Raw genomic sequence first — 23,549 nt, 5'->3', positions numbered from 1 at the left:
GTTTAGTACAGTACCTCTGTTTTTACCTTCTCACCAATAATCTGCCTGCCCATCTCACACTGAAAGGGTCCTCTATTTTCTTTTCTATTTTTTTTTGTTATTGAGGTCTTTAAAGAACTTTTTAGGGCAGATATTACTTTCTATTGCAATCCTTTTTTCCTTATCATTTTTTGCTAATTTGATTGCCCCTTTGCAACTTTTGTTACATTCCTTATAATTCTGATATACTGCCTCCTTCCCTTTTGACCCTCTTAAAATCTGCCTTTCTAAAGTTTACGGTCTTTGTTGAACCCAAGTAATCTGTTTTTTGATCATTTATTTCAAATGAGACCATGTTATGATCACTGTTACCCAAATGTCCCAGGACTTGAATATTTGCTACTACTTCTACATTATTTGATATTACCAAATCCAGTACAGTATTGCCCCTCTCCTGGTTGGTTCCTCGATAATTTGGGTCATGTAATTGTATTTAAGCACCCTGTAGACGGACGTTCACAGAGGTACACAATTGGAGACTTTTATAAGATGAAATTATAATAAGCCTTTATTGTGCCTTTTCCTTTTCATCAGGAAATCATCCAAACACAGGGGGGGGGGAACAAAGCTTCTATTCACTTGGGAGTATTTCTAGTGAAATCCTATGCAATTAATTCACATCTCCCTTAGCTAAGCATTTCTCCCAGCCCCAAACACATAGCATGAGATAAGCAGATATAAGAAGTCTCTTAAGAATGAAAGTCTTATCTGTTAGCTGCTGTAGAGTATGCTTCTCTGCTCTCCTGGAACCGCACCCGTGCGTGCACAGAAAATATCAGCATCCAGGTTTAGAAGTCTTATTTGTCAGCTCCAGAGATCTGTGTTCTCTTGGTCAGTCTCTCCTGGGAGACTCAAGAACCACTGCTCTGTCTCCAAAGTTCAGCCCACAAGTGAGCTAAGGAGTCACTTCCTGTCTCACAAGACAGGCTTTTGTAAGCAATCTAAATCAGGCAGGTGGTGTTTATTAATTGACTACCAGCAGTTAACCACCACACTGCTAGATTAAAGGCACATTACTTGAACAGGGATTACTCCCCTGTTACATACCTCCCCTGTTTGTGGGAAGCTCGGGCTTGCCACGGCCAAAGCCCATCCTTCCACTCTCATTCTAGATATCTCAGTGACTTGAATGAGAGTGGATGGAGGAAGATAACCCTCAGTCCTGCTGGGATTGGAGCCCTTTCTCCAGTTTATTCGTGTCTCCTCCTGAAGGTGCTTGAGATCAGCACCCCTCAGTCGGTCGAGGAGGACTTTTTCCAAGTATAGTCTTTTTTCTACGTGCGCGGTCATGAAATTTCTCTCGCGTCGGGTGCTCGTCTTATTGTAGGCATACTGTATGGCAGCAGTTGCAGAGCGTTTAAAAACAGTCCTTTGAGTTTTCCGCTCTTGAAGCTGTCTCTCTGCCCTTTTCCCACTCAATGGGGTTGCTAGTTCAGCCCCTTTGAGATTAAGTTGCAATTCCACACCCACTTCCAGAGAATGTCCCATCTTTTCAGCTTCATCAGCTAAGGATTCTTCTGGTTTTAATTCAGCACGTGTACCTTCTTTTGTTGCCTGCTGGGTGGCTGAAGGTTTTGCTAGTGCTTGTTTAGGTGGTTCAAATTTTGCAACCTTGTCTTTCAGATGAGCGGTATTCCCAGCTCTCACTGTACCCTTGTCTTCATGGGTTTTTGAGGCTGTGGGATACTGACGCTTAGTCAGGGTCAATACTTGTCCTTGTAGGACTGTAATCTCATCCGCGAGAGATCCCTGTTTTTTTGAGTGCGTCTTGCAAGTCTCTTCTCAGGGAATTTATCTGCCTGCTTTGCTTTCTCTGAGCTTGCTTCCACATTTTTATTGCATTGTGAAGCACTATGAACTTCTTTGCTTGGGCCACAGTTACTTGTTTCAGTTTCTGGACCTTCTTGTGCTCCCTTTTGTGTCGTGTCACCTGGGTTCAAAGCTTGGCTTTTAGCGTTGCTTTGGTGATGCTCAGGGTAGCCTTCAGTTTCTCATGCTGCTTTGCGGGGACATACTGGGTCATCAGACGTTCCTGCAGCACTTGAATTTCTTTAACAGCCTGCAGATTGTCATCCTGCAGAGTTCGCTGCTTCTCCTCTGCCTTCTTGAGGTGCGTACGCAGACCATGCAGTTGGTTCTGCAGTCGGTGCTCTGCTTCAAACTTCTCACCTTCCAAAAGTCTATTTATTTCTTTAAGCTCGTGCAGCTTTTCATTTTTTTCCTTGACGTCGTTTGTCAAATTAAAATTTTGTTCTTTGAGTTTTACGTTTTTTCTTTGTAATCTTAAATGTTCTCCTTTTTCAGTCTCTGTATTATTCAGGGCCTCTTTGCAGTCCTCCTTCCATTTACGCACATCTGCTTTGAGACTGACAGTCTCCTGGCGTGAGACATCCTTCTCTAGGTTGAGGGTCTGAAGCTCCTTCTGGGAGACTTGGAGATTTGTATTAAGATTGGCAATAGTTTCTTTAGCAATGTCCAGCTCCTCAGTGAGACTGTGTAGTTCCTTTCTGGAAACTTCCAGGTCTGTGCGGCAGCTGTTGGTCTCATGATGTGAGGCATCCAGTGCTCTGCGGAGTGTCTGAACCTCTTTCTGAGATACGTCCACCTCTATCCGGACACTGTTGACCTCCTGTTGTGAGGCATTCAGCTCTATTCGAAGAGTGTGAACCTCTTGCTGGAAGACTGTCATCTGCTTCAGTGCCTCCTCATACTTCCGCTTTAGCGTAGCCACCATTTTATCAGATTGGCTCTGCTTTTCATTCATGGTGGAAATAGTAGCATTTGCAGTATCTAGCTTAGTCTTGAGATCATCCAATTCTGTCCTGGCTGCAGAGTACATTGCGAGCACATATTCCTGTAGCTTCACGTTATTTTTCTGTAGCTCTGTGTAACCATCTTCCTTTTGTTTCAATTGTTCACGGAGCATATCACAGTAATGCCTGGCATTTTTCAGGGCATCTTCAGGGTTGGTCAAGGGATCGTCACTCACTGGTTCCGGCTCCACTTCCCTGGGATGGTTGGTTAAGGGTTCCTCACTGTTGGCACCGGACAGACACTTCTTTGGGGTACACGACTTCTGCCTTGGGCCCTCTGGATATTCAGTTAACCGCGGAACGAATTCTCCATTTTCTCTAGGCTGCAGGGCAACTCGGCCCCCCTTTTCCTCCACAGGATCTGCGGACGTGTCTGTTCCTTCCACGATAAGTGAAGAACCCATTTTCTTTTTCTTTTTCCGCTTTTTTTTTTTTGATGACTCCGTCCCATCAGGAATACTGGGGTCTCCTTTATTTGAAATTTTTGCAGCGTCACTGGATCCACCCGGCTTTTCTTGCAACTGTAATAGCTGATGGAAATATTCGGTGATCCACTGCTCCCGCTCTGTCTCCGGCTAAAAATATTCGTCATCAAAGGGAGCGGTCTTTTCTGTTCGTGCCGAGTTCAGGCACCCCCACCATTCTTGGGGTGTTTTGTGGGTGTGACTCAGTTCGGGTTCCCCATAAGAGATGTCTTCCTCTTTATTGGACTGGAAGGGCCATTCTTCCGTGGGGTAGGGTTCATTACAGGAACGCTGCATCTTGTCCTCCATTTTTAGGCTATCAGGTGTAATTTTCTTCCTGACCTCAGGAGGCACTATTGCAGCTGTTGCCACTGTATTTGCTAGAACCCCCAATTGTGGTAGTCCTACAGATGGGCATATTTTGCTGGTAGAGGTCGTAGCTCTCACAGGCATCTCTGTAGACTTTTCTTTCTTGGGTATTTTTTTTTTTTTCAATATCAGCAGTACTGTGCATGCATTTTCTCTTATCAGGTATACAAGATGTGCAGTTGCTAGGTAAAAAAAAGTCTATTTGCTTTACACCATTTACTTGCTAGGTGCAATCTCTCCGCTTCAGCAACAGAATTTGGTTTTCTGCCTGAGTTCAGTAATTTTCAGTCTCATCTTTGGGTATTATGGCATTCACACTTCGGGTTTTGCTCCCAAGATATATATAGGCAGACTTTTTTACTTGCAGAAAAAAAACCATTATTTGCAGTGGACTATTTCTTTCATTCCCGGCAGGGTGACTCAACACTCAGCAATTGGCTTTTGAAATACCTTTTACACAGTTCAGAAATCCCTTTTTCCCCTATAGGGCAATTTTACACTCAGCATTTGTTTGCTAAAAATTCCCCTGCTTCAGCACAGTCTTGTATCAATTTTCACACTTTTCTGCATATACTCCATTCCCAGCTGGTAGCCCTATGTGGTGTGGCAACCTTTATTTGCAAAATCAGTACCACTCGTGGGTCACCATCTGTATTCACTGCTTCAGCGAAACTTTTGAAAACAACAAACACATTTCCCTTTTTAAGGGCTGACTCACTTCTTGAACCCTGACTATGGCTGGAAGGCAAAACCCTTATTTCAATGACCATATTACACTTTGTGATAGGCAAAATAAGGTTTAGCTGTTTCAGCAGTCTCTCTTCTCTTGGGATTGGGGCAAAGAGTCCATCTGTGGTTTTGTAAGTTTCAGTGCAGTGTAAGTTTCCCTTTAACTCTGATCTCTGCTGCATGAGGTTTTTTTTTTCTAAGTTGCTCAGACTGTTTGTAGGCAAAAAGCATAACAAAAAAATTTCACATAAAAATCTCCGGTCCTTTTTAACTTCAAAGACACCTCTCATCTCACTTCGGACACCATATGTAGACGGACGTTCATAGAGGTACACAATTGGAGACTTTTATAAGGTGAAATTATAATAAGGCTTTATTGTGCCTTTTCCTTTTCATCAGGAAATCATCCAAACACAGGGGGGGGGGGAACAAAGCTTCTATTCACTTGGGAGTATTTCTAGTGAAATCCTATGCAATTAATTCACATCTCCCTTAGTTAAGCATTTCTCCCAGCCCCAAACACATAGCATGAGATAAGCAGATATAAGAAGTCTCTTAAAAATGAAAGTCTTATCTGTTAGCTGCTGTAGAGTAAGCTTCTCTGCTTTCCTGGAACCGCACCCGTGCATGCACAGAAAATATCAGCATCCAGGTTTAGAAGTCTTATTTGTCAGCTCCAGAGATCTGTGTTCTCTTGGTCAGTCTCTCCTGGGAGACTCAAGAACCACTGCTCTGTCTCCAAGGTTCAGCCCACAAGTGAGCTAAGGAGTCACTTCCTGTCTCACAAGACAGGCTTTTGTAAGCAATCTAAATCAGGCAGGTGGTGTTTATTAATTGACTACCAGCAGTTAACCACCACACTGCTAGATTAAAGGCACATTACTTGAACAGGGATTATTCACCTGTTACACACCCCCAAAAACCTGTTTCCTTTTTTGTAATGCTAATCTCATTGCTCCAGTCTATGTCTGGATAATTAAAATCACCCATTATGCAAACATCACCCAGGTTTGATGCCTTCTCCATTTGCAAAAACATTTTAGCTTCCTCAATCTCACATATATATGGTGGTTTATAGCATATCCCTACAAACATTTTCTTTGTACTTTTACCTCCACTGCTAATTTCTATCAACAAGGTCTCGTGTGTGTGTATGTATGTATATACCATATTGTGTGTACTGTTTCTTTCATTTTTTTAGGCAAATTGAATTTCTTAGAGGACTCTGCATGAGTAAGTGTTTGTTAATCAAGTGTTATCTATTTACCCTTATCCCACCATGTCCTAATCGGAGGGGAATAGCCCCTGCTCATCATGTGATGTAGTATGACTGCAGAAGGAAGAGCCACTACCCAGTATATCTGGTTACAAGTGATGTCACCTTAAGGATATAGAAGGATATAGAGCCACCCAATTTTCTAAAAACAAGTTCTTCAGAGTTCAGACTGAGGCCTCACCTTGAGTCCTGTAAATAGGTTTGTGTGAATAGATGAATGTACTAAGATGTGTCCTGTCACCCTTTGTTGTTTTCAGTTCAGGGACATGTCCTTTTAAGTACGCGCCAGTAGTATGGGTCCGAGAGTGTTCTCACTATTGAACAGGAGGAAGCATGATTTTAGTTCTCAATGTTGGTAACTCTGGAGTGTGTTTGGGTCGGCCCAACCGGAAGGTCCCTAGTGCAATCCTGATCAGATAAGTATGGAAGAATTATGCGGTACACAGTAACGGGTTCCTAACTCAGCAACCTGAAGTGTATAGCAGAGACGTCCATTTAACATGGGACATCACTAACGCTATCCCAGAGGCGGACAGTTTAACCCTTAATGCGGGTAACAAGCCAAGTACATCCCCAGAGTAGGTGTGAGAGCTACAAAGGGGATGAGACCCTACATATTATTATTTGCCACGAGTTACCAGTCAAATGTCAATGTCTGTGAAGCATTGTTGACGGATGTCCAATAAACCACTATGTTTTATAAAATAAAAAGCTATCAATTACCTAGATGAGACCCCTTAAGCATGTCACTGGAATTAGTACACTTTGGTCCTAGGAGGGATTGGTCTTTTAAGATCTGGAAATGTGGACGCGATCCCACCTCTGAAGAAGTGCCGGGTCTAGCGCTGAACACATCAGGCTGGTCTATTAGACCTTGTTGTGCAGAACTTTCGCCTAGAGGTAGAGTGTTATTTATGGGACTATGGTGGGATCGCACCTATTTTCCTGTTGATTGCCTCCTATAGTATTTATTTATTTATAAAATATTTTACCAGGAAGTAATACATTGAGAGTTACCTCTCGTTTTCAAGTATGTCCTGGGCACAGAGTTAAGATAAATAATACATGTTTACAAATACAGTTACATAATGAGCAGGGTATACATTATATACAAGACATTACATGCACAGTTAGAGATAATATATATTATAGGCGTATAAAACAGTTACAGACCAGATTAAAATGTGTGACAGCCTTAGATTTGAAAGAACTTAGACTGGTGGTGGATGTAAGAGTCTCTGGTAGGTTGTTCCAGTTTTGGGGTGCACGGTAAGAGAAGGAGGAGCGGCCGAATACTTATATGTAGCTATTGTGCAAGAAAGCACAGAGATACAATGCGATCCTTCAAGATGCGGTGTCACATCAAATGTAGTAGTCCAGTGTCCTATAGCAATTCACATCAGAGACCGTTTTGGGTAATATTTACCTTATTTACAAATAGTGGTATTGAAGGTTTGTAAATAAAAATGAACAAAGTAGTGGTACTCAGCCCCCCCCCTCTCCCCCCCCTCCCAATAGTACCATAACAGCTCATTCAAGATTTCATTGTGGGAAGTGATCACAAATGGTGCATTCTGGTGTCTGAACTCTATCCTTCAAAAAAACCGAACAAGTAAAATGTATTATATGGGCAGAAAGCAACCCTGACCTATTTGTAGAGAGCGAAACCACATGCTGGCCTTTCCCATAAATATTATTCCCTAACTTAGAACATAAATATTTATCCTTAATTATTCATGAAGCCGCTGCTTCAGGTTAGTGCTGTGCAGTGACATCATTCTGGGGCAGGCAGGCTACTCTCTCACACTGAGCAGGCTCTCGGGGAATAGGATTCCTGCTTTTAATGGAACAGCTTTAGAATGGCACAAAAGACTAAGGTGAATTACTACTGATGAGGCAGATGGTGGAACAGCAACCCGTAGTTTCATTGTGAGAGACCTACACCAGCTGAGATCTCTGCAGCTCCTAAGTGGCATTCAGATACAAATCCAAATATTGTTCGCCCTGCAAATCATAATTCTTTTTTTCACCAGGCAAGTAGGGGACTCTTGTATACTGCATTGTAAACTTTCCCCACGGGCAATACATACATATTCATTTACTCATTTTAAATTTAGTGCTGATGATAAATCATTCAAGCACAATATATTTGTTCACACAAGAGGACTATGAATAAAATGGTACATAAGTCACTAGGTGAAAAGTTGATTTAATCTGATCACAGCGACCACTTTTGGTTTGATCACTGATTTGATTTGACAACCCAGGCATCTAAAATTGTGATAATAAAACAGCCCAATACATTCAGAAGCACAATTGCTCTCCTCACGGCAGCGTTCTATAGCATATATTTTACACAAAGCTGTGTTCTTGAATTGCACCTCATCAGATTTCTAGTATTCATAGTGTCACTCTTTACTGCTCATCCATTTTGACACGGACCCCTATGTGCTTATGCCTGCCGTATTACACAGCTTTTCAGCACAGCCTGGGTTTAAGAAGTGCATAGCCAGTAAGTAACCCTACTCACAGACAGCTGTTTCAACCTTTTGGGTCTCATCAGTACGAGTTTGGTCACGTGCGTGACGCTGGTACTTTAACCAGACCTAAAAAAAGTTATGGTGGGTAAAAAAGTGACAAAACCCCTGTAAATAAAAATACCACTGTGTAATGCGGCAGGCATAAGCTCATTTGGGTCTATGTTAAAATGGATGAGAAGTAAAGAGTGACACACTGGGCTCCTTTGCATGTCATTACCCAGAATCCCTGGCTGCAGTGGAAGCACTGTTTACCAAGCGATAATGGGGAAAGACCGGGTTGCAGACCTGTCTGAGACATGCAAATGCACCACACGTGGTATTTTTATTTTCTGTACGGTGGGTGGAGAGTTTTTGTCACTTTTTTTTACCCACCATAACTTTTTTAATGTCTAGATTTCATAGCAAACCCCACTCTTGGATCACCTTTAGCAATTGTTAATGCCCATTCGCATGAATGTCTGGTTATGATCACTCATGGGAAATGTTGTTTAGTGAAAAAACCCAAGTTATTGATTGTTTAAAAAAACAAAAAAAAAAAAAACATTTCAGTACAGAAATCAGAGGCACAAACATGTTTTTCCTCACAGATGTCCAATTGGACACTTACTGTGCATCTGTAATCAGTCATTACAGAGCAGTGTTTACATGGCAAGCTCCAACATCAATGTGTCAGTATGATTTGCATCAGTTTTGTTGCGTCTACCTAATTTTGTAGCGTTTTTGTTTTGAGTATTTGGGAGAGTTAGGGGTTACTTAAAGCTCATATCACAGGCTGCATCCACTGGCGGGCGAGAGACTGCCTGCAGGGGGGGGGGGGCGCAGTTTACAGAGGCCTTGCGCGCTTTCCGAAGGCACTTAAATTAAGTGCCGGGGGGAGCTGCAGGGCCTCTGCAAAACTTTACTTACCTTGGCTCCACACAGCAACGCGGCATCAAATGACACTGCGAGATCATGTGACGTCCCGTTGCTATGGCAACGTGACGTCATGACGCCGGAGCCGGGGCGAGGGGGGGCGCGGAGGTGAAATGACCGCCGGCAGGGGGGCGCAGGGAAAAAGTTTGTGCCCCCTGCTCTATACTGTTCATGCCGTTTTTAATCCTTGCTGCCTGGTCTGAGCTGGGCTTTCTGCTAGGGAAAAAGTCACATTTTAAAAACTGAAAAACAAAACTATATTTTTAGACAAATCCCTGGAGGAAGTCGGACTCAGTCATTTCCTTTTGATGAAGCATTTATAACAACACATTGTTTGACCGTGCTTCAAGGAACAGCATCACCCGTCGTCATGTTAAAAGAAAAGCATAACACTTATTCGTTCCATAATTTAAAATCATTAGAAAAAGCAACAACAGGCTTGGCATGCGGCTGCACATCGCCCTGCACATTTCGCACCGCACACGGTTTAAATATACATAGAATAAGCAGTGTCACTGACACCGTATCTTTTATTTTATTTATTTATAGAATGTTTTACCAGGATGCGATTCGGGGGGGGGGGGGGGGGGGCATGGGAGAAAATCCACGGGAAAAACAGAAACGATATCGATATAAAATGCAGGTGTCTTGTGAAGATTCTGGATGATAAGAGTCCTGGCTCGTATGAAGCGCCTACTCACAGTGTGCTGGGAATAAAAGAGCGACTCCAAAACTGCAGCAAAGTCTTGCTTGTGTGGGTAATTCAGGAGAAATGTACCTCAATACATGAGAGAAATGCAACAAACAGCGCAGATCGGTAAATAAAGGTTTTTAGGGTAAAAAAAAAAAATGAATTATAAAAGGAAACAAACAGTTGAAATCTATATGAAATAGTTTCACATCTTACAGAGGATATGAGGGCCTCGTACCTCGAGTCCTTCTCTGGAATCCAACCCGCATTCCTCCAGACACTGTTCTGTCTGGCGTTAAAGTTTTTGGGTGTGTCCCACGCCCCATCACCTCCCCCCCAACCTAAGTCTCCCACCGCTATTAAAGATGATAAGCTCATCTCCCCCTTCTAATCCCGCAACTTCACCCATGTTACCAAGTCTCTTCAAATCTGGACTACCTAACCTCTCGGCCACACGCCAAGCTTGTTTCAGTCCAGTAGACCACACCAGAGCCTGTCCCAAGACAGAAGGGGCCCAAGCGATACAATCCCCAACACTACTATCTGATGGCTAACCCACCACTAGTCAAAATTGTGTCATTCAATGTAAAATGCCTCCACTGCAATAGAAAGGGAAGATTAGCTCTTCAAGAGCTTAAAAGAATAAAAGGAGACATAATTTTCCTCCAAGAAACTCATTTTAACACACAGGACCCACCTAATACATTTAAGAAAAGCTTCCCAACGGCCTACTTCTCATCTTTCAATAGTAAAAAAAAGAGGAGTAGCTATCCTTATCAAACAAAATGTACCATTTAAGGTAGTCAAAGTAATTTCAGACCCTAGCAGGATCAGCATTAAGGCTCATCAATGCTGGAAGCGGCAGGGAATACCCCGGCTCACAGATACATAGTCAAATGGGCCAACGACTTAGGAACTGAAATCGACTGGGAAGACTGGGAGGACATTTGGGATAATGCGACCAAAACATCCATCTGCACAATTATAAAAGAAAACATTTATAAAATAATCTATCAATGGTACCTAACGCCCTCAAGATTAAAACCCAGATTGGATCTTCCCAGAAACCTCAGACCAATGTTGGAGGGCGTGTGGGCAGGTGGGCAGCATGGTCCACATCTGGTGGGAATGCCCAGCAATACAGAGGTACTGGGGAATGGTACAGGAGATCATCAAAGCCACTACTTGCCTGATCATCCCTCTTGACCCTCTGGTGTATGTTCTAGCCAAGCCGACCGAGAAAACCAACTCCCAGACCAAACGCCTAATCTCACATATCCTGACGGCCCCCAGATGCGCAATAGCGGCAGCCTGGAAGTGCCAATCACCCCCTTCCAAACAGATGGTCATAAACAGATTAGGGGAAGTAGTGCTGATGGAGAGAATATCAGCCTTCCTGAGACACACTACTAAAAAGTTTCATAAGACCTGGGACCCATGGCTAGAAGCCCAAACTTCTAGGCCTGCAATGTGTTGTGTTAGAAGAGGTAGGATAGGCTTGCAATGTGTTGTGTTAGAAGAGGTAGGATAGGCCTGCAATGTGTTGTGTTAGAAGAGGTAGGATAGGCTTGCAATGTGTTGTGTTAGAAGAGGTAGGATAGGCTTGCAATGTGTTGTGTTAGAAGAGGTAGGATAGGCTTGCAATGTGTTGTGTTAGAAGAGGTAGGATAGGCTTGCAATGTGTTGTGTTAGAAGAGGTAGGATAGGCTTGCAATGTGTTGTGTTAGAAGAGGTAGGATAGGCTTGCAATATGTTGTGTTAGAAGAGGTAGGATAGGCTTGCAATGTGTTGTGTTAGAAGAGGTAGGATAGGCCTGCAATGTGTTGTGTTAGAAGAGGTAGGATAGGCTTGCAATGTGTTGTGTTAGAAGAGGTAGGATAGGCCTGCAATGTGTTGTGTTAGAAGAGGTAGGATAGGCTTGCAATGTGTTGTGTTAGAAGAGGTAGGATAGGCTTGCAATGTGTTGTGTTAGAAGAGGTAGGATAGGCTTGCAATGTGTTGTGTTAGAAGAGGTAGGATAGGCTTGCAATGTGTTGTGTTAGAAGAGGTAGGATAGGCTTGCAATGTGTTGTGTTAGAAGAGGTAGGATAGGCTTGCAACGTGTTGTGTTAGAAGAGGTAGGATAGACTTGCAATGTGTTGTGTTAGAAGAGGTAGGATAGGCTTGCAATGTGTTGTGTTAGAAGAGGTAGGATAGGCCTGCAATGTGTTGTGTTAGAAGAGGTAGGATAGGTTTGCAATGTGTTGTGTTAGAAGAGGTAGGATAGGCTTGCAATGTGTTGTGTTAGAAGAGGTAGGATAGGCTTGCAATGTGTTGTGTTAGAAGAGGTAGGATAGGCTTGCAATGTGTTGTGTTAGAAGAGGTAGGATAGGCTTGCAATGTGTTGTGTTAGAAGAGGTAGGATAGGCTTGCAATGTGTTGTGTTAGAAGAGGTAGGATAGGCTTGCAATGTGTTGTGTTAGAAGAGGTAGGATAGGCTTGCAATGTGTTGTGTTAGAAGAGGTAGGATAGGCTTGCAATGTGTTGTGTTAGAAGAGGTAGGATAGGCCTGCAATGTGTTGTGTTAGAAGAGGTAGGATAGGCTTGCAATGTGTTGTGTTAGAAGAGGTAGGATAGGCCTGCAATGTGTTGTGTTAGAAGAGGTAGGATAGGCTTGCAATGTGTTGTGTTAGAAGAGGTAGGATAGGCTTGCAATGTGTTGTGTTAGAAGAGGTAGGATAGGCTTGCAATGTGTTGTGTTAGAAGAGGTAGGATAGGCTTGCAATGTGTTGTGTTAGAAGAGGCCCTGCCTCAACGTGCTTACAATCTATAAGGAAGGGTACGTGGAAACATAAGGTACAGGGGGTGAGAAGGTTGGTGCGTTTCGTATTGTAACAGAGCAGCTGTAACATTAACAGACATCAGGAAACAGTTGACACCTTTTGGCTGCCGCCTTTGGGGTGACACAGATGTAGGCCGAAGGTTTCTCAATTAATTCAGCTGTGCTATGAAAGTTCTTTGTCCAGGACTATAAACATTGCAGAGGGCGGGGCTGAGGGAACACACAGAAAGCAAGCCCAGATGTTAACCCTTCGCACACTGGTTCTGTGCAGAAGGGAGCCGCTCTTGGGGAACCCTTTCAGACGTCCGCCTTTGGGACGATGCAGATGTAAGCTGACAGACTAAGGCTGCGTCCCCCGTGCCGTGGAACGCGCTCATGCTTGAGAGTGGTGACGTCACCAACTCGCCAAACATAAGCTTTGGGCTGTCCGGAAACTTTTTAGGTAAGTGCGAGCGGAGGGTGGGGGGTGGAAGTGGCCTAAACAGTGACTGGCGCTGATTGGCTGAGGAGGTCATGTGACCCCTCAGCGTGCCTCAAACTCAATTTAATCTGTCTCGGCAAGCGCCCACGAGCGTATATGTGCGTACGAGATTTAAATTGATTGTGCTGATCGCGCCAAGTGCCAAGCGCTGTTAGCGCCAGCATGGACACGGCCTAACATAGACGATGCACGTTTAATCAGATTTATAACATTTCTGAGTGCCGAAAAGTAAAACAAAATGTTTGAAGTCATTTTTGTTTGTTTCCAATGCAAATTCCACCCATCAAAATGTATCACAATCTGCACTAGACCTACATCTCTTCCCAACCAACACAACTACCAGAAGTCTGTACCACAATCTGAAACATGTAATGGTTGCATTTACAGGCTTCGACCACAAGATGTCACTGCAGAACCCCAGAACGTATTTCAGAACGGGAGTTATTGTAAAACCCAGCCTTTCCGTAGCCCCTGATGACTGTACTTGAGCACTCTTGCTCTATATCATTTTCACAACCAGATTTAACTCCTTATGTGAAGTTATGTGATTATATTTAGTTTCAGTCCTGTCTAAATAGTCTCCCAGGACACCTGTGATTATTCATGTGTCTATTTTAGGCCGCGGATATGTAATGTAATGCATGTCTTTATTTATATAGCGCCATTAATGTACATAGCGCTTCACAGTAGAAATACACGTGACAAATAATACAAATAACAGATCATGGGAATAAGTGCTTCAGACATAAAAGTAACATTTCAGAAGAGGAGTCTCTGCTCTGAAGAGCTTACAGTCTAATTGGTAGGTAGGAAGAACGTACAGAGACAGTAGGAGGGCATTCTGGTAAGTGTGTCTGCAGGGGCCCAAGCTTTATGTATCGTGTATAGTATAAGCCACGGTGCTACTCATATGCTTCTTTAAGCAAGTGGGTCTTAAAGGTGGATAGAGAGGGTGCTAGTCAGGTATTGAGGGGAAGGGCATTCCAAAGGTGTGGGGCAATCAGTGAGAAAGGTTTAAGGCGGGATAGGGCTTTAGATACAAATGGTGTAGAGAGAAGACATCCTTGAGCAGAACGCAAGAGTCGGGATGGTGCATAACGAGAAATTAGGGTTGAGATGTAAGGAGGGGCAGAAGAGTGTAAAGTTTTAAACGTGAGGAGGAGAATTGAGTGCGAGATGCGGGATTTGATAGGAAGTCAGGAGAGTGATTTCAGCAGGGGAGATGCTGAGACAGATTTAGGAAAGAGTAGAGTGATTCTGGCAGCAGCATTTAGGATAGATTGTAGGGGAGACAGGTGAGAGGCAGGAAGGCCAGACAGCAGGAGGTTACAGTAATCAAGACGGGAGAGAATGAGGACCTGTGTCAGCGTTTTAGCAGTCGAGCAACAGAGGAAAGGGCGTATCTTTGTAATATTGCAGGGGATAAAATAACAGGTTGTAGCTACCTTTTGAATGCGAGAGGAGAATGTGAGAGAGGACTCGAGTGTGACCCCCAGGCAGTGTGCTTGTGCTACTGGGTATATGACAGTACTTCCAACAGTAATGTGGAAGGAGGTAGAAGGGCCAGGTTTGGTAGGAGGTATGAGGAGCTCTGTTTTTGCCATATTAAGTTTAAGTCGGCGGAGGGTCATCCAGGATGATATCGCAGAGAGACATTCTGAAACTTTGGTCTGTACAGCAGGTGTAAGGTCAAAGGTTGAAAAGTAAATTTGTGTGTCGTCAGCATAGAGGTGATATTTAAACCCAAGAGATGTGATTAGGTCACCTAGAGCATGTGTGTACAGAAAAAAGAGGAGAGGTCCCAGGACAGGTCCCTGGGGTACCCACACAGAGAGATCGATAGAGGAGGAGGTGTTAGCAGAAGAGACACTGAAAGTATGATGGGAGAGGAAAGAGAAGATCCAGGATAGAGCTTTGTTACAAATACCAAGAGTATGAAGAATGTGAAGGAGAAGAGGGTGGTCCATGGTGTAAAATGCTGCAGAGAGGTCAAGTAATATGAGCAGGGTGTAATGACTTCTGTCTTTGGCAGCATGGAAGTCATTAGTTATTTTAGTGAGGGCTGTTTCAGTGGAGTGAGCAGTGCGGAAGTAAGATTGTAGAGGGTCAAGGAGAGAATAGGTGTTGAGAAAGTGGAGCAAGCGAGAAAATACAAGACATTCAAGGAGTTTAGAGGCAAAAGGCAGGAGGGAGACAGGTCGATAGTTGGAAAGATTGGTAAGGTCAAGCTTGCTGTTCTTGAGTAATGGTATAGCTGTTACATGTTTGAAGGAGGAGGGAAAGGTACCAGTGTAGAGGGAGGAGTTAAAAATGTGTGTGAGTGTAAGGTACGTCTGACGTCACCGTCACGTGACGTCGGCTCATCGGTGAGGTGTGGGCCATACACTGTCTGAGTGCTTCGTAGACTGCGTCCGTGGGCAGCAAGAGCACTCAGACCTTAGGGTTGATCTAATATATATCAGCAGTGAATGTGGCTGGTCTCACAACAGACTGGTCGCAATAGAGCTTACAACAGTATATTCTTGATATACCCAGTGAGGTATGTAGTGGCTGCTTCAACTCAGCCACCATTATACTCAGCCTCACCATTCCATCTAATAGTTAAGCACATTCATCTGCTTTTACCTCTTTCCATTGCTTTGGTTCAAGGGGAAAGATATATATGTACCTATACCTATTTAGTATAGAGATCACCCAAATTCTAGGGTTTATTAAGTATTAATAGAGAGGTATGTATATATAATTACACCTCCACTAAACACCCTATCACACCTCTCCGTCTTTTAAATACATTTTTGTATGTTTGTTTTATGTATGTGGTTTCTCCAAACAATTTATTTTAATCAGTTATAATAAAGTTAAGTTTTAATTAGGGTGTATTTCTTCTAGTGCCACATTAAAGGGATTCTTTCTTTCCTCTTACTCTCTGAGTGTAGGGATTATAGTAGGACCAAGAGGTTTTAGGAGATGGGAGGGAATGGGGTCAAGAGGGCAAGTGGTAATGGGAGAAGAGGAGATCAGCAGTGACATATCCTCCTCTGAGACAGCGGAAAAAGAGTCAAGGAAGGTAGGAGGAGAGTTAGGAAGCAGAGTAGGATGGGAGGAGGAAAGAGAGGGGATGTTCTGACGTATGGATTCCACCTTGAAATAGTTAGCAAAGTCCTGCGATGAGATGGAGGAAGAAGAAGAGGCAGCTGAGGTCGGCTTGAGTAGAGAGTCAAAGACAGAGAAGAGTTGGCGTAGGTTAGACTTGTGCATGTTGATTAGTGAAGAAAAGTAGGTTTGTTTAGCCTGAAAGAGGGCAGAGTTGAAACAGGATAGCATACATTTGTAGTGAAGGAAGTCTGCGAAAGTGTGAGAGAGGAATGAGTGCAGGAACGCAGCATGCGCGTGTGGGAATTTAGCCAGGGTCTGGGGTTAGAAGGGCGAGGATGGCAGAGAGAAAGTGGGGTATGTAGATCAAGAGAGGAGGATAAGGCAGAGTTGTAGTTCCTGATCAGGTTGTCAGGGTCTGGAGCAGAACTGAGAGAGGAGAGGGAGGAGCGTAAAGTGGAATCAAAGGCTGGTAGGTTAATAGAGCGCAGGTTGCTGCAGAAATGAGGGGTAGATGGAGTTGGAGAAGGGGAGAAGCGAGAGAGAGAAAATGAGATGAGGTGATGGTCAGAGAGAGGAAAGGGGGAAATGGAGAAATCGGAGAGGGAAAAGTTTTTAGTGAAAACCAGGTCTAGATAGTAGGCACACGATCGAGCGCATGGCGTAATGTGCGCCTGTCGACCGAGCAATCTATGGCCTGTGATCCACAGTGACAGGGACACGTGGCAGAGGCGTGGCAGCAGGTGAGTGTATTGCTCTCATTGGCTGAACTGCCCACGTGACCCCGCCGTCACGCGACAAACTCCGTGAGTCAGTTTATTTAAAAAAAAAAAAAAAAAAATGGCGGCACTCACTCAACCACCCACCCAGTCACCCAATTCGCCCAACTCACCCAGGCAGTCAAACTCACTCACCCAACTAGGCAGTCACTTAGTCACCCACCCAGTCACTCAGTCAAGTCAGTCACCCAAAGTCACTCAGTCACCCACCCACCCAGTCATTGTCACCCACTCACCCAGTCACTCACCCACCCAGTCACTGTCACCCAACCAGTCACCCACCCAGTCACTCACTCACCCACCCACCCAGTCACTCACTCACCCACCCACCCAGTCACTCACTCACCCACCGGGCCTTATGCCACCCCCCTGCCATTCAAGGAATCTGCTTACTACAGCAGGGCGTAGATTTAACCCTAACACAGCCTGCACTAGTACCAGGGCTTATGTGTTAGGCAGGGCAGATTAGTAGCCAAGGGGATACATAAGGTAATACACACATATTTGCACAGATGTTAAAAATGATTAGACTTCAACATTTTGCAAAAATGTATAAGTATTTAAATGCAGTAACAAAGGAGGGACTGGTGGTACAATGCATTTTATTGGACCAAAAAAGTATTTAAATCCATCCTAAATTATATTAGATACCCTTGTGGCCCTTCTACTCCTAATTTATTTTCTGGTCCAGCCTCTTTGGGAAACTGTAGAAGAACCCTGATCTACAGGACAGCTCATGTAGCGTTTATTTAGTCTGGTCAGGTATGTTGGTCCTAGGGAAACACATTTGGGGATAACTTGTCCAAATGTTAGTCAACAGGGTGACATTTATCTCACATATACCTATATACAAAAAAGGGTGGGAGTGTTGGTCCTTTCTTCCATGTCGTAACAAAGCGGTCTAGCAAATTTGGTCATGACCGCTTTGCCGCGACCAAATGGCCGCTTGTGCTTCGCCGCGACTGACCCCGCCGCCGGAACCTGCTGCTGCCACTGGCCTCTTTGCCCCTAAGGTAAGTGCCTAAACTCCCTATCCTAAGACCTTACACTAATACCCCCAACTCTAAGCTCTTACCCTAAAACCGACTACCCTAGGCCTTTATCCCCCAAAAAAAACCCTTCCCTAAACACTAAAACCCCTTAAATTAACCCCTATCCTAAACAGTAATAAGACTTACCTTAGAAGCGGCCGGTGGCGGGAGTTCCAGTGGCGGATCGGTGCAGCGGAGGGTCCATCTTGGCCGAATGCTGGCAACCATTTGGTCGCGGCAAAATGGCCGTGACCAAATGCCCCATTTCGGTAACAAAGGAGGGAGAAGGAGTAGGTGGTATGAGACCTTTTATTGGACCAACAAGGAGTCAATATGTTACAAGCTTTCGAACCTTTCAGGGTCCTTCATTGGGTAACCCGATGAAGGACCCTGAGACAGGGGAGTTGCTATAGCCTGGTCAAAGCCCGGGGACCCATGCTCTTGAAGGGGCTCATTCTCCCCCTGTCGGAGGCCCATCTCTCTTTAGACAGGCGGGGGGAGATGTATTCGGCGGCATGGGGGGGGGGGGAGAGGTGATGATGGTGGGGGAGAGCGAGGTGATGATGGTGGGGGGGAGAGGAGAGGTGATGATGGTGGGGGGGAGAGGAGAGGTGATGATGGTGGAGAGAGGTGATGGTGGGGGAGAGAGGTGATGATGGTGGGGAGAGGAGGATGAGGGAGAGATGATGATTATGATGGGGAGGGGGAGTGATGAGGCGGGGTAGAGATGATGATGAGGAGGAGGGATGATGAGAGGATCAGGGAAAGGATGGGGGAGGGAGAACAAAATTGCAGTCAGTATTAATATTAATGGGGCCCTGGATTTTTTTTTGCCTGGGAGCCCGCGCATGTCTAGCTACGCTACTGCCCTGAGAGGTTCAAAAGCTTGTAATATATCAGCTCCTTGTTGGTCCAATAAAAGATCTCATACCAGCTACTCCCTCTCCCTCCTTTGTTACTACTTATAACAAACAGTATAAACTTCTGGCAGGAACCTTGTCTGATGACAATGCAACATTGCATGAGTTTCATGTGTAGCCTCTCTCTTGAAATGTCCGTGGATATCCATGCATTGCGGTCCCAAAATAATACTTCAGACAGGGATCACGTGCCTTTTGCTGGTGAGTACAACTCCCTTTTTAATTTTCTTCAATATTAACATTTACTTCTTTAAGAAGAAACAAAATGTGAAACTTGTACACAGTACTATTACTCTTTATGTTACTTTTGTGACATATAATATGTGGCAGTCTTGTGGTGGTAAACAGACAGAGTCTTAATGCCCTTTAACTCAGTTCCAGTTTCCTAGCAACTCAATCTAGTACCTTTCACATGGATCAGGACATTGCACACCCAATGTTTGGATATGTTGTAATTCTTGCTCAGTCAAGTGTATTTGCAATTGGTTGAAAAAGGACTCTGTGGCAATTCACGCTTTAAGTACTGTACAAGACTAGACTACCTGCTACTGTATCAAGAGAGATATCCGATACCACACAGGTAAAAAGGCTGGGGGCATTTGTTTATTGTTTTTGCTTCTGAAGGACTTGGATAAATTGGAAACTTGGGCAGGTAAATAGCAGATGAGGTTTAATAAAGATAAATGTAAGGTTATACATTTGGGAAACAAGAATAAACAGGCTATTTACAAAGTAAATGGGGCTGAATTAGGTCAATCCTTGATGGGAGAAGGATTTAGGAGTGTAGCAGACAGCAGACTTAGCAATTGTGCTCAATGTCAGGCAGTAGTTGCAAAGGCAAATAAAATCTTATCTTGCATTGAACGTGGTATGGACGGAGGGAAGAAAGCATAATGATGCCACTGTATAAATCATTAGTCAGACCACACTTTAAATATGGAGTACAGTTTCTGCACACTCCATAAAAAAGACAGTATGGAACTAGAAAAAGTAAAGAGACGAGCCACCAAATGCATAAAGGTGATGAATAAAAACTTATCTACAAAGGCTAGCTAAATTAGATTGGTTTACGTTAGAAAATAGGCATCTAATAGGGGATATGATAACTATATACAAATATATTTCGGGTCAATACAAGGAGCTTTCAAAGGAACTATTCATCCAAACGGCAGCACAAATGACAAAGGGTTATCCCTAAAGGTTGAAGGAAAGGAGATTTCACCAGCAACAAAGGAAAAGGTTTTTTTACCTAGTAAAAAAAGTTTAAATGTGGTAACTTTAAATGAGGTAAGTTAAATGTTTAAATGAGGTAAGTTAAAATGTGGAATTAATTACCCATGGAGATTGATGGCAGATACAGTAGATATCTTAAAAAAAAAAAGTTGGGCGTCTTTTTAGAAAGGAAAGGAATATAGGGATATACCAAATAAGTAAACATGGAAAGTATGTTGATCCATTGAGAAATCCATTATTGGAGTCAGGAAGGAATGTCTTTTTCCCCCCTTAGGAGACAGCATTGAATGATGTAGCCCTGGTGTTTTTTGTTTGATTTCCTCTTGATCAATATACTGTAAATATACTGTATATATGATAAGTATTTGTCATCTAAATTGAACATAGGTTGAACTCGATGGACATGTGTCTTTTATCAACCTCATGATCTACGTCACTATTTTACCTGTAGCCATTGAGCACCTGTGTAAGTAATGAGACTTTTATTCCTGCGATTCTCTACACTGGAAAAATTGGGGAGAAGGACACATTTGCCTCTCTACTATTCTTAGACCCATTATGATTTAGTGTTAAAGCCCAGAGAAATGTACAGCACAACAATGGTCCTTCCACAGCCTGGGGAGGGGCGGAGAGGTTGATGAAGAGTGGAGGAGTAATCTGGGACAGTTTTCTTTGAATTAGCGAGTCCAGCATGCATGTTTAACAGAGATAAAATGAAACCCTGCAGCTAGATATATTTGACATAATTTACTTTATATATATTTCTTTGCACAGAATTGTGTGCACAAACAAGGTTGTATATTAATAAGATATTAAAGAGGAAGTCCTATAGAGGGCAACAAAATGAGCTTATTGGTTGAATTGGATTCTTCACAAAAATTCAATTGCTCTAAAACAGCATTTAAAAGGGAATTATTAAAATATCACAGATGGCCTGGGGTCACCCAATAGGAAGCCGCAACAACATTTTCTGATGATGCTTCGGCTTTCTATCGGCAGCTCAAATACAGCTGATGCATATTATTCTCCCAGACAAGTATTTCTGCAATGGGGTTCTAAATGCTAGGAGGGTTGTACCCAGAGCTCTAGCTACCAGGGTTATCTCTAAGGATTCCACGGGTTGAGAATTAAGAAAAGAAAAAAAACAAAGTTAAAAAATTGTACCTTTTTGTGTTCTTCTGTGAGCAACACATGTTTTTCTTTTCACCAAGTTCTGTGAAATTCAGGATTATTAGATACTTATTGTTACACACTTCACTGGCTAATGATGGCGTCATAATTGCCTTTCTAAACCAAGAACCCAAGAGAAAAACTGGTGATAGAAAAGTTACATGTAGATTCTAGTACCAACATACAGTGTTATTACGAAAGATATTACCACAACAGACATTGAAGCAGTAATTCACACTGCTTGTTGATATTTAACGTCCCCCCCCCCTATCATACCTGAACCCCAAAGCTGCTTCTTGGTCCCCTGACATTCGGGGATCAATTTGGCTCCGAGCATCAAGAAGTTTTGACACACAATGGCTGTGGGTTCAGGGCCAATACAGCTGATTATTGGTGAGCCCGGCAGCCATGTTTTTATTTTTTTTGGGGGGGGGGGGGATCGTTTTCTAAAAGAAATTTAAAAAAAAATGAAAGTTCTCGCTGCTTGGGAACTGGAGTGTCCCCCAGAAGTCGGGGTGAGTTCTGACGTACAACTGGATTCAGGTAATCTCAGGGAAAGAAATAGTCGGGCTGTATTGCTGCTTTAAATAAACATTGGGAAATCCCTTTAAAGTATTTGCTTATCATGAAAATATTAAACGTTACAAAAAAAGAATGAAAAAAAATATATATATAAAAAGACTTTTACCTACACTTAATCTATGACATTTGAATGTATATATATCTTTATATAGCGGTATCCATGTACATAGCGCTTTACTGCAGTAATACACGTGACATAATAGGAATAAGCGCTTCATACATTAAAGTAACATTAGGAAAGGAGTCCGTGCCGCAAAGAGCTTACAATCTAACTGAGACTTCTTCAGCTAAATAACAGCCACACTGCCAGTTTGGGAGGTCCCAGGTGGGAGTGACCCTTTAAAGGTAGATTAAGTTGTTTCTGTTTTTTTAACCGTTACTAACCTATCGCGATGCTCACTTAATCTCCTTACACAATCAGATAATCTCTCTGAATCCCTAAAGCTTGCTTCTTATTCTGTAGGACCACGCGCGTAGTACATGTTTGTATCTACTGTATGCTGTGGATTTCGCAGCACTGCCCATTCCCCGGATTTTGCAGCAGTACTAGAACACCCTTTCCTGCCAATGCATTGGGAAGCGCAGAAGGGTTTTACTAGTAGGGACGGTCATGGTATTTTCTAGGAACAATAACGTTAAGCGTTTTTCACGGCGCGTATTTAGTATTTTTGCAACCTTTTATTGTATTAGGCACTACATACGCGGTTAATGACATATAAGGAAATGTCAAAGCAGCAATCCCAGCTGTTCATTTTACTTCATTTTTTTTTTGTACAGCATGAAAAACTGGGGTACTCCGGAGATGAACCTTGTTGTTTTCAGCTCCGGGACCCCCAGTTCCTGCGATACTTGCTGGTGAAGTTACTGGTTTGAAAACTTTCTCCTGGGGAAACAAAATGCCCAACAAATCTTGTAGTCCTGCCAGTCAATAGTTAACAGCAAATGCCATTTGGTTGCTGCTTCCTATTGGATGGCCATTAAAAATACCTTAAAAAAACCCCCAAAAAACAGGAAGTAACACAGGTAACTGCAACGGTATCGCAAGAACAGGGGGGTTGCCGGAGCTGGAAATAGCACGGTTCAACTATGCAAGTCGCCCTGGTTTCCATGTTGTAAAAAGAAAAGGGGTTCGTTAGACGGGATTGCTGCTTTAATATACTTAATTACAGTACGATGTTCATCATTCATCCTCATCTTTTTCTTTCTCATAAAACCATAAAGGGATTTGACCCTCTGACTTAACTATTACCCAGGTGGCTTTGGGATATACTATTCCAACGTAACAAAGGGGAGTACCATTATAGGGTACAGTATACTATTACAGAGTATTACACTACGATCTGGTTCTGGTGACATGAAAAGCAAATGTAACGTTCCAGAATATAGAAAAATATAAAAGGGATTTATAATAGACCAGGTAGTTGTATTGTATGTCTTTATTTATATAGCGCCAAAAGTGTACTCAGCGCTTCACAAAGAATACAGTACAGGGAATTATAATTATACAATAAGTGCAGCAAAAATCAGACAATGGGAAAGGAAATCCCTGCCCCGAAGAGCTTACAATCTAAGAGGTTTGAGGGGAAACTTACAGAGACAGCAGGTG

The 23,549-nt window shown here is 43.2% G+C and overlaps 1 protein-coding gene across 2 annotated transcripts in view; it reads left to right on the top strand.

Moving 5' to 3' along the window:
• Positions 1-19,028: 19,028 nt before the first annotated feature.
• NADK (NAD kinase) overlaps positions 19,029-23,549 on the top strand; it is a 79,041-nt gene continuing 74,520 nt past the window's right edge. The window contains exon 1 of one of the 2 annotated variants that reach the window (XM_075604828.1): positions 19,029-19,159. The gene's annotated coding sequence lies outside the window, so the exon portion shown is untranslated. Of the gene's footprint in view, positions 19,160-19,435; positions 19,539-23,549 lie in introns of those variants that run through there. The other variant, XM_075604829.1, reaches the window with a different exon arrangement.

Source organism: Ascaphus truei, chromosome 6, assembly GCF_040206685.1.
Source record: "Ascaphus truei isolate aAscTru1 chromosome 6, aAscTru1.hap1, whole genome shotgun sequence".
Classification (NCBI taxonomy): Eukaryota; Metazoa; Chordata; class Amphibia; order Anura; family Ascaphidae; genus Ascaphus; species Ascaphus truei.
This window is presented reverse-complemented; position numbering and strand designations above follow the sequence as displayed.